Source organism: Hyalella azteca, unplaced genomic scaffold (genome assembly GCF_000764305.2).
Source record: "Hyalella azteca isolate HAZT.00-mixed unplaced genomic scaffold, Hazt_2.0.2 contig3154, whole genome shotgun sequence".
In the NCBI taxonomy this organism is placed as follows: domain Eukaryota; kingdom Metazoa; phylum Arthropoda; class Malacostraca; order Amphipoda; family Hyalellidae; genus Hyalella; species Hyalella azteca.
Genome location: NW_025933406.1, coordinates 145,866 through 161,825, shown reverse-complemented (window position 1 = coordinate 161,825; position 15,960 = coordinate 145,866).

Genomic DNA, 15,960 nt, shown 5'->3' with positions numbered 1-15,960 from the left:
TGCTTTGAACGTACTCCAGGCATGCATAAAACGAGTAACGCTTATGCGCTTATTGCCTTGAACTTACAACTACAGACATGGTTAAAACGGGTAACGATTTCGCGCCTATTACCTTGAACTTACTACGACAGACATGCTTAAAACTGTTAAAGCTTTCGCGCTTATTGCCTTAAAACCTTTCTTCCAATGACGAAACTCCGCCCTTGCAACGAAGGAAATTATTTGCGTTTGTAGCTCCTGTTATGTGGTGGCTATTACACGTTTATGGGCGAGCAGCATCACTTTAACAAAGGCGGACGAGGACACATACCACAGCAGCAAGGAACACAGGAGGGTGAGACCCCCTTGTTATTAATTAGAAGTCGCGCGGTAATACTTGCAGATAAGTGCCTGCCGTCAGGAGGCCGCTCTTGGTGGCTCAGTGGTTGATTTCAAAGCGTGACCAGTGGCGCCACTGGGCCGATTTTAGGTGAATTTATCATTTTTAACATTTAGCGTTTTTTAGCATTTTAGCAAATTTTTTAGCAAAAGTTTAGCAATTTTTTAGCATTTTTAACATTTAGAGCAGCCTGAACTTGAAAGTTATGCGTACCTGCAGCACCCTCGTCGCTCAAGCAATGACATTTAGGGCTCAACATTTTAACGGCTTTTGAGCTACTATAAAGTCAGCAATAATCGAAAATCTGTGTTGTTTGTGTCCACGATCCCGATGTGTGGTTCAGGAAGAAAGTATGAATTTCAAATAGAGTAGAGGATTTAATATCTTAATTTAGAAGCAAAAACAGCAAAGGTTTTTGAACGTAAGCAACATGGGCAGAGTGCTAAATTGTTCGATGAGTTTTGTTATTCGATTTTTAGATCCCTGTAAGCAACAGCCCAGGTTTTCCCTTTCCAATAAATTCATCGCTGCCTGCAAAGCGCTCTTATTTAGAAGAACTTAGCCTTTCTCTCCAGTACGTCTTGATGGAGTGATTTTCGGTTCTTTCCAGAAAAATAACTTTCATAGATGTCGTCCCAATGTACGTTTTCTTTAAGACATTTATTTTGTCACTCGAAAAATCTGAAACGATTGGGTATCATATAGAACAATATTCAAACTACAGTAGAACGTTTTTACCCGTTGATTTAGTTCACAAAGGAAACGTTTTATTAGGGAAACGTTTTACATGAGAGACGTTTTCTGTGCAGTTATCCCGTTTTCTGCGGTGCTCGCTCTTCCAGTAAGGGACATGTAATTTATTTCGCAGCCTCAACACCCAACATTTTTCTCCAGCCGCTAAAACACGCGCCTAATATAACTCGTAAATATGAGCTACTGAGTTCACGCGAAGCGACATTCTCTTGTACTTGAAAAATGCTGCGCGCCGTTTTGAGTGTAAGTGGAGGCGACGCGAGGAATGCCTTCGTTAGCATTCGGTATGAGTGTCTCGCGTCTCGTGAGACTTGATGTCCCTTTTGGGCTTGGGGAAGTAAGTCTTTCTTATCTCAGTCCCCATCAATAAGACTTGCGGAAGACTGCTTGCCCAAATCTGTTATGTTTTTCATGTATTACCATTGTTTTTTTCTAAATTATGAGCATATTCGGTGCCTTCATACTTTCATATTTTCTCGGGATGGGTTTACTTCGAGTTACCTAGAATTAGAATATTATTGATTATTTAGCTTCATTTCACTTCTTACAGAAATTTAAGCACCGGCATTTTCTGTAAATTCTACATTCTGCAGATTTGAATAGCAATTTATTTCTTTATTTCATCTTGAGGTAGTGATAAAGGTTTGATTTCATGATTGTTTATTCTGATTGTTTATGGACAGAAGGTTAGATAAATTTCATTCTATTGTTGATCGTTTTTCGCCAGAAAAACCGATCTTCTAAATCAATCCTCTCTTTAATATTAATATATGTTTCAATTCAATCTTTGAATTCGATTGACCAATTCGTTCGTTTCCATAAACGTCTTCCAGCTGTATTGCACGATATATATCTTGTTTTATTCATTTTTAAGATTGAGTTCCATGGGAGTTACAATGGATGCTTTAAAAAAATTGTTTCAGTGACAATAAGTACTTTTTTTTAATTAATATTCAATTAGTGTCCGGTTTGCATGATAGTTGTTTGGCGTACGAGAGTTTTACCTCCAAGCAACGAGCTTTCCATAATAAGTAAATCAATAACTGTAATAAAATAATTTTACTTGACTGGCAATTTTCAATAATTCTGTTATTCAGCCAAAAATCATGATTTAGAAGCTTTATTTATTTTAATTATAGTCTTAATTCTATATTAACCATCGATGTAGTGTCACTAATCACTATTTCATTGATATTGATTGTGTATCTCTAACTCGGTATTTACAGTTTTGGTTTAATTTATATTAGAATGACTTCTATTTGATATTTGTACATTCCATGAATGATTTATGAGATCAACAATATTTAAAATATCTAAAATTCAGGCTTAGGTTTTACTAAAAAAATCATCAATTAAAAGTTTACAATGTAAGTTATCCTCATTTAAATTATCGCCATAACAGAGAGCAGATACGCTCTAAAATCACTGAACACTCCCGCTTCCGAAGAATCGAATTTTGAGGGAAACTGATGTAGGCGTCAGCGGCTCGCAGACGCCGTGAACAGATCGATACAGTTGACTGTGACCGCTGCTTATATTGGTTTATGCAAAAAAAATCGGTCAGGTTATATCGATCGGTACTGAACTTAATAGTAAAGCTGCCGCCACGCTGCCAAGTTCCTCTTTTATTGAGCTATTCAAGAAAATAAAGCGCTATCTGCTTCACGCAGTCGCCGGGGGAAAAATACTGGACAATGGACGGCATTCTCATGACCCTATAGACACTCGGAGAAATAAGTGAGAAGTTGTTCAACTATCGATGCACTTTTCAGCATTTTTTTTTTTTTGGGAGATTTTATGATCCGATTTGGCCCAGGATAAAAAACATATCAGTGCTACGTTCAAAAAGTGTGTCAATATTTGAAAAATACGATTCACGCATTTGGCTGAGTGTAAGACCGTGACTTGCTGGTCACCTCGACCCACTCCTGGTCATCTCGACCCACTCCTGGTCACCTCGACCCACTCCTGGTCACCTCAACCCACTCCTGGTCACCTCGACCCACTCCTGGTCACCTCTACCCACTCCTGGTCACCTTGACCCACTCCTGGTCACCTCGACCCACTCCTGGTCACCTTGACCCACTCCTGGTCACCTCGACCCACTCCTTAGCATCCGCTGAATGACTAGATATAAGAACAAAGCTGAAGGGCTAGAAGTATTCAATGAATAAGCAACAGAATATCCAGCAAGCGGTCAATGTTCGGTACTCATCAATATTCGAATTTTAATCAATGTAAAACGCCTTACATTGTATAAATTTCAAACATACATAGGTATTCAGCTTTATGACTTCTATTTCCTGTCGAATTTCTAAATTGTATACATAATTTTTATCCTTAATAGACTTGGTTGATTGACCAGCAAAAAATCCACCGACTTTGCCCCACATGTACCGCAATCTACCGACTCGATAGCAACTTTACGTATAGCCGGGCACACTTGAAACAAAATTAATATTCCTCATATATCAAACGAAAGCAATTTTCTGTCTTTCTCCGTTTAGGACGGACGCGTGTGTGTCTAATTAAAGACCTTCTACGAGCATCAATATACAGTGCGCCTTACTTTAGTTACGGATAACCTTAAAAAGCATGTAAAAATTAGTGCAACAAACTTGGTTCTAATGTTGATGTCTTGCGGTATACAAAATATGAGCTAATTTTTTTGCAATTTGATGGCCTCGATTCAAAAGATTTAATGGCAGGAAAACCATTCGTTGGAATCATTTAAACGCTACGTAATCCCATATCTCTGAAGTAGAAATATATCCATTTCATCAAAATTTCAGGAAAGTTAAATAGAAATAAATACGTCGGAATAGTTGTCCTGGAAAAGGCATATGAGGAGTTAGATATTGCAATTAGAGAGGGAAGGTTTTTCTACTTTGGATACTTTGAAGCTCAGCAACTTATGAGCACAACAAGCCGTTAATTTGAATTTATAACCTGAACACGGTGGTATGCGAATTTTATTTGTGGCTTAGCTTTTTTCTGAAACTTGCTGCCATCCCCAGATTAATTGCCGTCTCTAGGCTTAAAATTTAACTCGTCGCCGGCATTGTATTCATGCAAGAATTATTCATCCTGATCATTTATCCAGGTACAAGAATAAATTCCATTTAGGTAGAGGCCAAGGTAGGTAGAGGTTGCCAAAAATAGGTAAAGAGGTTAAGGCCAAGTAGGTAGAGAACACCAAAAATAACGAATTTTATGATGCCAATCGCGAAACAATCATTTCAATCAGAATTATAACCCGACTCTTTGACAGTTGCTAATTTTTATAAAGATACAAAGATTATTTATGATCCTGTGAACAGGTTCCCGCAGTGTAGCTGGAAGAAGCCGTGAATCTTTTAATTCCATTCAAGTTTCAATTATAGCAGGAATCTGTGGTGGCCTTTAATTCCGTGTAGCTAGAAGTTTGGTGAGTTTTAGTTCCATTTAAAGTGTAGCTGGAACCTGTGAATAAAATTCCAAATTCAAGTTGGAGCCTTGCTGAGAGCTGTGATGAAAGTTTTATTTCAACTTTCTTCGCGGACACATTGGTTGTCACTCTGCAGAAATTGCACTTGCCTCACTACTCATCATTATAAAAACCGTATAATACTTCTTAAAACAACGATTTACTCAGTTCAAAAATCCCATGATGACTAAGAGGCACTTTTGATTGTCCTTGAAAGGTGTGGTTCAGTTTTGATTATACAATATATCGTGTCTATCTAAGGCCGGTGACATGAGTGCTGTGGCGAAATTATTGGCATTGACGGTAAAAGTGTAGCTCTAAGGCTAAGCTTTGGTGAAAGTTTTAGTTCATGTAAGAGTCTTGTTGGAAGCTGTGATAAGAGTTTGATTCAGCCAAACTATAGTTGTAAGCTGTTGAAATAGTTTTAATTCTATTAAAATAGTAGTTGAAAGCCATGTTTAAAATTTCAATTCAATGAAAAGTATAGCTCGAGATTGTGATGAGAGTTTTAATTCACTTAAAAGTGTAGTTGAAAGCTATAGCGTGAAGCACTCTTACGTCCGCTCGTTAGCTCCGCGGCGGTGACGACAGAGTACTTCTTCGTTGCTAAGCGTTTTGCTTCGCTGAATTTAGCGAACCGTCGGAAGAAGGTTTAGAGTTAGGATCACTTAGTTACTTGAATCGTAAATTAACAAGGAACTTAAAAACAAAGAAGATGGCGCAGAAATTTACCGTATCTTTATAAAGGACAACGTTTCGAAATACAGCTCTATTGTCAAATTTAGCTTTGGACCGAAATTGTTTAAGTGCTTGCCCTTAATTAAATATGCCATAATTATTTGTCTTGCGTCTTGTTGGAAAGGGTCAAACTCATCTTTGATATCAAAATAGTTTAATAGGCCTACATATATATTACTTGATTTATCATTAAAAATTCGAGCAAGTACTTTGATATCTTGGCTTGATGGAGGGTGTTCAAAATTTTTTGTATCATTCCTCTGTTTTGGAGCAACTAAAATACATACAACGCGGCCTCTACACAGATGTAGCCGCTGCCTCTACGCTGTCGCCTTCAAGCACAAATGTAGCCGCTGCCTCTACACCATCGCCTCCAAGCACAAATGTAGCCGCTGCCGTTACACCGCCATATCCAGGCACAAATGTAGCCGCTGCCTCTAAGCTGCCGCCTTCAAGCACAAATGTAGCCGCTGCATCTACACCGCCACCTCCAAGCACAAATGTAGCCGCTGCCTCTACACCATCGCCTCCAAGCACAAATGTAGCCGCTGCCGTTACACCGCCATATCCAGGCACATATGTAGCCGCTGCCTCTACGCTGCCGCCTTCAAGCACAAATGTAGCCGCTGCATCTACACCGCTGCCTCCAAGCACAAATGTAGCCGCTGCATCTACACCGCTGCCTCCAAGCACAAATGTAGCCGCTGCCTCTACGCTGCCGCCTTCAAGCACAAATGTAGCCGCTGCCTCTACTCCGTTGCCAAAAGCAATGTAGCACAAGGGCTATGTAGCAGAAAGGCAATGTAACGGCTGCCTCTAAAATCCATTCCTCCAGAACTTTCTGGCCGCGGATGCATCCCGATGCGCATGCGTGAAATTTTCAATCTGTTCCTCACCGAAATGCCTTCGACGGATTAAATTTAAACGCTTGAAAGAATTAGAGGACGCCTCGCGAACGAGAATGATGCTAACTGCAGTCTCCTGAAATACTGGACCACTTTTATTGGCCTTCGAATGTCTGCCGAGCGCAAAATTGGATAACATGCAAATTTGTCGATACGCGCCCGTCCGCATTGTTCTATTCGGGTTTTGGTCATGTGGATACTGCAGAACAACTGCGAAGTCGTTACATGCACATGCGTAGTTATATTATCAGTTAAGGAAGATGTAAAGAACTTCATTTTTTAATTAGATAACATCTATACATATGTATATAGTGTATATATACTTATACTATGCCAGAGCAATGCATTGATGCCGAGAAAACTGTTCGGCATAACCTGCCCGGTAAAGTTGGGCTTGAGAATCGTAGGGTTCGTGGTAATGTGGAATGGCAATTTAATTTTTCTCTGCCACAATACCTGTCACTTTATATTCTCCATTGAGAAAAGAGTACCGAGCCTCTGACCTCTGAAATCATGCTAGCCGCTCCGATAGGCTGACCTGATATTAATTTCATTGGAAACATGCTGCAAAAAACTGCAATCATAGTCATCAATTTTATTAACCTAGTCAGCCTATAGCCAAAACATCATCTTACATTTATTTAATGGAAGTTATTATAGCGAGTCTAAACAAAAAATGCTAAATTTTATTATACTATTAAACTGACAGAAAAGAAAATAAACAAATAATACATGAAACCAGTAAAAAAATTTTGATAGATAAGAAATTGCGCAAAGTGGAGGAAAAAATCTATCGTATGATGCACAGAAAGAGGAATGTCGAGCCGGGCTGCAAGACGGGCGTTTAGGCGATCAAGTTTCCAGGCAAAGGCGAGCAGTTCACAATCAGGCAAATGACATCGGCTTCTGTTGAGACGGATACCAAAACATGACTTCAGGGGGCTTGCATCGGCCCAAAAGTCACTTGGAATCATTGCAGATCAGATCCCTGGAATCATTTGCTGCTATCGTCTCCACAAAGTCAATTGAAATTTTTGTCACAGCAATAGTCGAGGCACCATCGAAAGTCGGCATTGACATAGCTAGGATACTTGCAATGACCGGCGGATTTTAGAGTTCATATGAAACGAGATGAGGATCTGCCGCAGAGTTCCTGCTCGGCTATCCTTCCGATGGGAGCTCAGGGAGTCGGAAGAGATTGAATCGCAATGTCTCTAACAAATGCACCTCAGAGATCGATTTCAGGCCTACTAGCAGCACGTATGGCTGACTTCGGTGCTGCACTCGTGCTAAAGGGCATGGCAGCTCGCGTGGCTGACGTACGAGGTGACGCGCGTGGCTAACAAATGAGAAAGAACGCGTGGCTTATGTGCACGCGTGGCTGACGTACGATGCAGTTCGCGTGGCTGACGTACGAGGCGGTACGCGTGGCTGACGTACGATGCAGTTCGCGTGGCTGACGTACGAGGCGGTACGCGTGGCTGACGTACGATGCAGCTCGCGTGGCTGACGTACGAGGCGGTACGCGGGGCTGGCGTACAAGATAGTACGAGTGGCTGATGGAAAAGGATGGCACGAACATCTAACGTAAGAAGTCGACTATCTGAAAACTAATTCGGAAACTTTCCATTTTTCGCTCTGTTTACTTGATATATTTTGTTGAATGAGCCATGAAAACATGTGTGTGGTTGGGATAACCATCATAATATTTATATTTTCGTTAATTCAGGTGATGGTTTTTGCTTAGGATTTCATTTCAAGTTAAATATAATTTTTACCGTTTTAAAACATTCAGTTAAGTGCACTTATAATTTTTGTAATTGTAACTTTGCTTTTTTATAAAATTCTTGGTTATTTTTACAAGGAACCTCGGGTTTAATGGGTTCCAACTAAGATATAATAATGGAGAGACTATAATGGAGAGACTTTCCAAATATCAATGCAATTCATACCCTTTTGCAGACCTCCCCTCGTTGGCCCGGTTGAAGGGCTTTTCAGTGCGACGTACAGAAAAGTGCTAATATGTGGACAACTTGACCCATTCATTTTTCGGGATGTACAGTTCCCTCCCCATCCAACACCATCTACGACCTTCCCTGCTAATCCCAGCTGCCTGCTTCCAATCGTGTATGCAAAGCCTGTTGCGAATTTTTCTCCAATGAAATTCAATAGCAGAAGCGCGGAATTTTTCCTGCACTTTCCTTACAAGAGAACGAGGCCTCTGCCTCCACTCCTGCCTCTGATCCATTAAAGTGCGCCATGGAAAATAATTAAGAAACCATATACGTATTTAATTGAACTTATTATTATCAAGTTGTAATAAATTATTGATAAAAGCAAATAATTGAACTAATTATTAATAAGTTTGACTCTGCATAATTTTGTAAAGGAGATATGAATTTTATCTACTTTTCAAAAATTATTGAATGCGGCAGCTGCATCTATTTATCTCGCATATTTATATGAATATATAACGTCAGAAATTACCTGAATAATCAGCATTAAATGTAATCTATTCAACAGAAGGCAATATATTTTACAACCTTCTGAATCGCTGACTCCAGACTTTGTGAAATTTTCGCAGATAGCTGGGTCTCGACCTCGCAACTCACTGATAAAATCTTGGTCATCTTAAACACTTAATCAACTAATTTTTCACAAGTTCAATAATAATTGTTATTAATTATTTACTTAATTAAGAATAATGTTATTTCTTATCCAAAATTTTCGCTTAGCTGCAAGCACCGCTGGCCCAGTTTTGATTATAAATAAAAACTTGCAGGATGTGGGACGTCGTAGTCTTACTCATATTAATGAAGACTTATAGTTATTGTTATTGCCTTCTTTATCTTTCCATCAGCGCACACAATTTATTATGAGGCCATTATTAATGATGAGTTTCGAAATAAATGACTTCGATTCCTGTTTTTTCATGCACAAGTGAGTGACTTAAGTTTTGGGTAGAAAGATTTTAATTTGAAATGCATTATTACAGTTGAATCCGATTTAAATCTGAAAGCACCTCTTTCTTAGAGTTTTGATTTTGACAGGCACAACTACTCATGCCTTTTCAAGTCTTAGCTTTAATAATAATTGAATTGTTCGAGTTGAAAAGGCCAGATCTTGCCTGTCGCCGATGTCTTAAATCGCAGAAATTGCTTGCTGGGGTTTCAAACCCGCAACTCGCGGCTTTAATCCTGGTACTCAGGACTTTAATCATTCGGCCTCCGTGTCCAGTATTACATTCGAAATTCAGCATCTCTTCGCCCACTAGACTTTGCTCGCTGGTCTGTTATTATTTATACATGCGTGCTCTAGGCACACATCAGTTTGATATCATGAATTTAAGCCATAAAGATCACTTAATCGTCATGACTTGACCGAGACTTTATAATGACAACTTACGCTGATGGGATATTTTCATAATTCATTAAATAGGATGAGTTGGTAGCATATATCATCAAGCTGGAGAAATTTAATTCAGGTAGAAATATCACCCCTCAAACAAGGACAAATTTTCCATATGTTTGCTAAAATGAGTCCTTGATCGTATTTGGACTCGAAGTTAGCAGCTGCGATGCTCCGCAGGTGCCACTCAGAAACAATTATGAACTTTGTCCAAATAGCGATACACTTCCTCCTCTTGTGTGGGCTATTCTGATCTATTAGGGCGTATCAGTGCAATGAGCAGAATGTGTGTCGTTATCTGATCAAAACGACCCAGACATTTTCCTGCGTGTAGGTAGGGTGTGGCGCAGGCCCCCTCATCCAGAGATCTCGATTATTCCTGAAATCTCCCGAGACGTTTCGCCTAATTAGCGCGCGCGTTCTCAGTCAAATTTCAGTGCGGTAATTAAATCTCCAAGCTTGAGACTCCAACATGAGCAGGTACGATTCAAGCTGTAGACTCTAGTACGGCACCAAAGACAGGAAATGTTAATAACATAGGGCTGAAATTTTGATCATTTGTTCTTCATTTCCGGCAATCAAAGAAAAGACAAGCATTCGCATTTTACGGAAATATTTGAAAAGTATAATTGAAGATCTATGAGTAATTTTTAATGAGTTGAAACAGCGCGATTAGAACCAATTTTTCAAGTTTGGAGCTTTCAAGGTCAACTTCCTGCCTGTAGATTTAGAAATTTCTTCCAATTATTTTAATTATATTGATCGAAGCAGGTATAATCCATAATACAGAATTCTTATTCATTAAAGTATGTCTTTCACAAACTCTCTGTATGAATTCCTCTCACGTGACATGATTTTCACGCAATTTAGTTAAAATTTTCTCGTTCAATTTTTTATCAACCTAGCGTGTAAGAAACAAATGAGCAATTTATTTTTAACCATTCATTGATAATATCGTTTCATTGAACATCTTTCTTGACTCGTACTATATCCATCACTAATAATCCATTTCTGTGGTACGCGTTTGATAAACAGTGCGTAGCTTTTTGTTGAATTTGCATCGGGCGAGAATTGTGAAGTATTTATTTCATAAATAAATCGACAGTCGCACTATAAGAACTGAAAATACTTATAATTATCTATAATTTTTGTTTGAGCACCCAGCCTTTAAGGTTTTTAATGTTATCGACATGTGTAAACATTCACTTCTTATTCATTTAGCATAGTTTCGGAGATGGATTGTTATATTGGAATGTGTTGTGTTTTCCTTAACTGGAGCGCATATCAGCATATTATTTTTGAACCTGCACTACAGGAGGAGTTCGTATACGTTTATAGTGTATTTGGACCAAAAAATAAATAATTGTTATCAAAGAATTTAGCAGCACAATTCTTCAGTGACTTTAACAAGCTGGAGTAAATGTAATAATTTTATCACTCCTCTGGTATAACTTCCATATTACTGTTTCTACTGTGTAACACACACAGTCATGCATTCAATGGTATTAAGTCCAATACGATTTTAATCTATTCAATGATACTTGTGAAATAAAAGTTTAAAATTAAGATTGAAAGTATTATAAAGCAAAGACATTTTCTGACATTCACGACAAATGTCGTGAATGTTTCTCAAAAGTTCTCATGCCGTATTTCAGTCTAATCAAAATAATAAATAAATCTTTTATATATGATAGCTTTTTACATCAAACGTAAAACCTTTTATAATTTTCAATTGGAATTATCAATTAAACATATAAGAATTGAGTTTAAAACTTATATTATACTTTTATTTTAAGTCTGCTTAAACCGAAAATTTAAAGACAAAGAAAACGTCAATCAAGGTCACTATGTCTTCAATAAAAACGTTCCGGAGACCAGCCCCATCATCAGTTCAAAAATATCTAATATGCATAAAAATATACGTAATATAAGAATGCAGTACAATCAGAAAAGAAAATTTATAATATACGAATGAAATTAAACCCTAGATGACGAAAAAATGTTACTCGCTTTCGGAAGAGCACCATGATGCACATGCGTGTTGCAGAGCAGCGACCCAGAACGTGGGACACTCAAGCTGCGCGTGTCATGACCGCCCCAACGGCATGCGCCTTCGTGTTAAGCAAGCAGTTCACTTAATTGCTCTGGAATTTATTGGAGTCATTATGCACCACTTGATCTGTTAGCCTCCAGTGAATACTGACTGCTAGTGCCGCTCTGTATACAGTCAAGGGAATGAATATTGTCCAAATGATGACGCACTTCTTTAAACATGCACAGCACAAGAAGAGAGTGGATGTTGCACTGACACGTCCTTTTGTCGGGCTAAACTGGGTAAGGATAACCGAAAGACAAAACGTGCATCGCTATCTGGACCATGTCCTCGTCATTTTTCTGTGTGTAGAGGGCAATATCGTCGATTAACAATGCTGATAACTGATTCTATGTCTAGTATATACATGGGTAGAAATAAAAGTAACATCTTATTAAGGGCAGGTAAATTTGGCTGAAATGCGACACATGATAATATGAAAAATTTTGCTGAAATCATCGACAACACACTGACATTCATCTCATTCTCATTTCAACTAATTACTCTTTTTAAATTACCGCTGTATATTCTCATTTCATTTAAACAATCTTTTCCAGTTACCCCTAAATCTCCTCATTTCATTTGAACAATTTTTTCAAGTTACCCCTCGATTTTCCCATTTATTTGCACAATATTCTCAAATTACCACCCGATCTGATCATTTTAATTCAACAATCTTTTCAATTTACCCTTCGATCTTCTCATTTCAATTCAACAGTCTTTTCATGTTACCCCTCGATCAGATATAGCATGGTTGATTAGTTAATATCATGAGATATAGCCTCAATCACGGAAAATAACGTATTTTGCAGCCCAATTGAAAAAATTTAAGTGCTTCTCGCTACCCAATCTTATTTAAGTAATAATTATATATACTGATAATTTTATTGGCGGTAGATGATTATTATTATAAATCAATTTGTATCATCAATAGTATATTGATATCATGTAACTAAAAATAATGATCTTAACCTATGTCATATTTTAACTGAATTGGAGTTCCTATGGCTGTAAAATCTAGATTCCTAGTATGAAAACGACAGAGTAACGCTATGAGGTTTAAATAAATAATGCCGATAAAATTTGAGATAAAAGTTCACCATGTTTGGAAACACGTCTTATTACATGTTATTTTAATTTTTACATGTTATTTTAATTAGTTTTTTATTAGTATTTTTTTACATGTTATTTTAATTAGTTTAAGAGAATGAGGCCTACGAACTGAGTAAGTACTTATCATTTTTAACGTGATCCACTTGTCGAAATCGCAGCTTTGCTCCACAGGATGTAATGCAATCATCAACAGAAAGATGATATTAGGTGTCCCGAAGCGTAGCGCGTTTGCACCCTGGTAGCATACGGCCCCGAAAAGAAGCTTAAGGTCACAACTTGTCCTTATCTGAACGCACACACTCGCTCCTGCTCTTTTTTTTCTTACTGGCAATTTTTTGCTTCAGTTTTTGGTAATAAGATATTCAACCATCCAGACAACTGTCACTTAGTTGATCTTTTAACAGCTTGCAGGCTAAAAATGAAAATATTTCTAATTCCACAGAATTAACAAGATGAAAAGCGATATTTACAAAAGAGTTCGATTATATTCACTATTTTTAATCATTTTCATTACTAGATCTCCGGATCAATATTAAGCCTGTTGAATAAAATCAATAACTTCACAAGCCTTCACACCTATGGGAGATTTTCATAGTCAACTTTAAATGAAACTTACCTATTCTACCAGCTAAACTTGGGATAACCGTGAACAATTTTACCAAGTAATATCAGAAGTATAGAAACGCAATAATAAATGGTGCTAAAGCCAATAATTTATGGTCATATTGTCAAATCTGCAAATTACATGAGATGATAGAATTTGTTCTTATACAGTAAAGTGTAATCGGGGAACGGCTGACAGCCTGAGTCCAGCGTTGCCAGATATTATATTTCTATACCAGATTTCACAAATTTGGTATTTTCAGAAGATGAACATTTTAGATCTGGTATATTTGCCTAAATCTGGTATTTTTCTGGTATTTTCTGACTTACTGCAAATTTACTGCATTAAGTTCCACCTCTGAAGTTTGAATTTCCTCCAACGTAGGCGTGGATTATATAGATTACCATCAGCGTGGCGCGACTAGAGGTTTCCCGCCATTTTTGGAACCGCAAGTTTACCGCTTGATAAAATAACCCCAATTTAATTGTTAACATTTAACAAAAGTGCTTAGTGCAATATGAGCATGAGAGTGACGATCCTCGATTGATTACTGATCAGTGATGAACTGATGATATGACCTAGGACGAGTGAGGTTGTCGAACCGATATCTGCGACGCAAGCTCCACCATTTTTGTTTGGTGGTTTCGAATTCTAGAGTGCCACTTATTGGAGTGCTACTTGAATTCTGGGGTGCCATTCAATATTTCACTGATCTTGACAATTATCATTCATTCAGGGAACTGGCTGCCTACTGCATCACTTGTCTACTTTGACCTGTCTCCAAAGCATTCGTCGTGCAAGTGTTTTCACAAATCACTTATGTGAAAAACAAGCAACGAAATAAAATTTCAACAAAGGTACTGGAGTTCCTTATTCGGACCAAAAGCTATCTGCTCAACCGCAACAAGTGATCACACCCGAAATGTTAGATTGATGCAATATGCAAGCATGTACGAAAATAAGCAAAATGAAGATGACCTGTTTCCGTGGCTTGCTCATGTTGAGCGAAGAGGAAAAAGTGCCACAATGACACTGATGAAAAAAGAAAAGTATCAATGTAATCAAACACAGGAAAAGAAAAGTGTCAAAATGTTCCAAACAGAGGGGGAAAATATAACGTGTTCAATTTGGCTAATTATCGTCAAGCCAGATAACTTCACAGTACATAAGATAAATTTTTTTTAACCAACGTTTCTGACGAATAGTTTTATTAAATTTGGAGGTATTAGTCTGTTTTTGAACGATAGAATTTCTGGTATATTTCTGGTATTTTGCGCTAAGCAATTTTGGTATTCTCGCCAAGAAAAAACCTGGCAACACTGAGCCTGACTCTGCCTGTAAAATCAGCCTGTTTAATATTCTCCGGTGCTCCGTACGGTGAATGCTTAACCGACTGAAGGCATCCATCCGAGAGTGGTGATGGATTGATGGTGATGGGTGACAGTTGGCCTGACCGAGACGGCGAGACCACCTCTATACCTCCCGTAACCTCCAGCAAACAACAATGAAATGGTGATGGGCCGATGGCGCTGTAGATTGTATAATTGAGAAAAAATGGGTGCCTTGCAATTGTGTTGCATAGCTTAATTATTACAAACTTGCGTGCCGGCAGCGTCATCAATGTGCCTATGTGAGTGAGTGAGTCAAGCTCACCGCTCAGCTTACTCCAAATTCTGCAACTTCAAAATATCTTACCCGGAGGCTCGGAGCCTTGGCGCAAAACTTGTCTATTGAAGTTTAACCTTGGGAAGTTGGGACTCTCTGACAGGGCCAATAATAGTCCATCCAAATCTTGTCCCCCATGGCCATGCCGCATGCCATGCCACAAAGCCACTGCCCAAATCCACACGTGATGCTTGCATGTCAATATCACTCTGTTTTACGTCATTGGTTAACAGTTCACTTTATAATATTAATATCACTCTGTTTAACATCATAAGTTAATGGTTAACAGGTCACTGACCATCTGATGCCAATTTGACACAGTTACATTTTGACTGACTACTAGGCCCTAGGGTAAACGCGGTATATTCCGACATCGTAGGTAATTCCGTCACTTCTCTAGTTTTTCCTTTATATTAAGCTTTGTTTTAGTTCCATGCGTTCATTGATGGTTGAAATGGTGACGTCATACATTTGCGTGTTGAAATACTGCAAAAACACTAGGTCTTGGCCATCTAGCGGGGAAATATTGAGATCCAAAGAGAGACAATGCATGCCATGTGGTGAGATCATCGAAAAATGTGTCAAATTTGACAGTTGACATGGCTCTACCAAATAGTGAATAACTGTTTTTATAGGAAGAATATTATGGTTTGAGACTTTTAAATACGGCTGTGAATATATTAGGAAATTCTAGTATGGAATATATCTACTTGGCAAGCCGCGACTGAATTTTTCGAGCCGTGGTTTTATGGATATGCCAGCCGTGATTCCATTTCTACGAGCCGTGATTCTATTTCACCGAGCCGTGAATTCCATATCTCGGCCATGAAAAGCCAT